Source organism: Pteropus vampyrus, unplaced genomic scaffold (assembly GCF_000151845.1).
Source record: "Pteropus vampyrus isolate Shadow unplaced genomic scaffold, Pvam_2.0 Scaffold185, whole genome shotgun sequence".
Lineage (NCBI taxonomy): Eukaryota > Metazoa > Chordata > Mammalia > Chiroptera > Pteropodidae > Pteropus > Pteropus vampyrus.
In genome coordinates this window covers 1,098,887-1,099,791 of record NW_011888966.1, presented here as the reverse complement: position 1 = coordinate 1,099,791, position 905 = coordinate 1,098,887, and the positions used below count along the sequence as shown (strand labels likewise).

Sequence of the window (905 nt, the reverse complement as noted above, 5' to 3'; positions counted from 1 at the left end):
ACTCAGCAATCTCATCCCTAGGAGATTACCCTTGAAAAATGAAAACTTATATTTATATAAAACCCTGTACAGAGATAGCATCTCTATTCATAATTGCCCCAAACGAGAAGCAACCCAAATGTCTTTCAAGGAGTGCAAGGAGTGAACAGATAAACTGTGGTAAATCTATACTACTAGAGAGTTATCAGGAAAAAAAAAAAAAAAAAGGTACAAACTACTGATACACGCAACAACTGAATGAACAGGAAAGAAGCCAGTCTCAAAAGGTTACATACTACATGATCCCATTTATATGACATTCTTGAAAAGACAAAGCAATGGAGAGCAGATTGGTTGTTGCCAAAAGGTAAAGCTGGGGGAAGGATACGACTACAGAGGAGCAACTCAGGGTGGTTTTTGGGCTGAGTGGTGGTTACACATATCTTAAAATCCATAGAAATGTACACGATAAAGTCAAATTTACTGCACGTTAATTTAAAAAATAAAAAAAAATTGAAAATGATCGATGTCATCATTATAAGTCCAGTCCCTCCTCCCTCGTTTTTCCTCATTCTCCGCAACTAGAAACTCCTTAGTCTACGGCCATGCCACCCTGATCGTGCCCGATCTCATCTGATCTCGGAAGCTAAGCAGGATTGGGCCTGGTTAGTATTTGGATGGGAGACCACCTAGGAGTACTAGGTGCTGTAGACGTTAAAAAAAAAAGAAAGAAAGAAAGAGACTCCTTAAGGAAGAGACACTTCTACCCCTAAATATTTGAAGGCATTCTTAATAACTTGGCTTTGTTACTATGCATACAAAGGTGATACATTTTTGTCGAAAAGAAAGGAAAGGAGGGAAGGCAGGAGGAGGAATTCAATCATTACAGAAATATGTAAGGTAGAAAGCAAAAGCCTGCAGGAATC

General features: G+C 38.8%; 1 non-coding gene across 1 annotated transcript; it reads left to right on the top strand.

The window, feature by feature from the left end:
• Nucleotides 1–574: 574 nt before the first annotated feature.
• Nucleotides 575–693, top strand: LOC111746386. The gene has a single exon (XR_002783079.1). It is a non-coding gene; the product is annotated as a 5S ribosomal RNA (ribosomal RNA).
• Nucleotides 694–905: the final 212 nt, after the last annotated feature.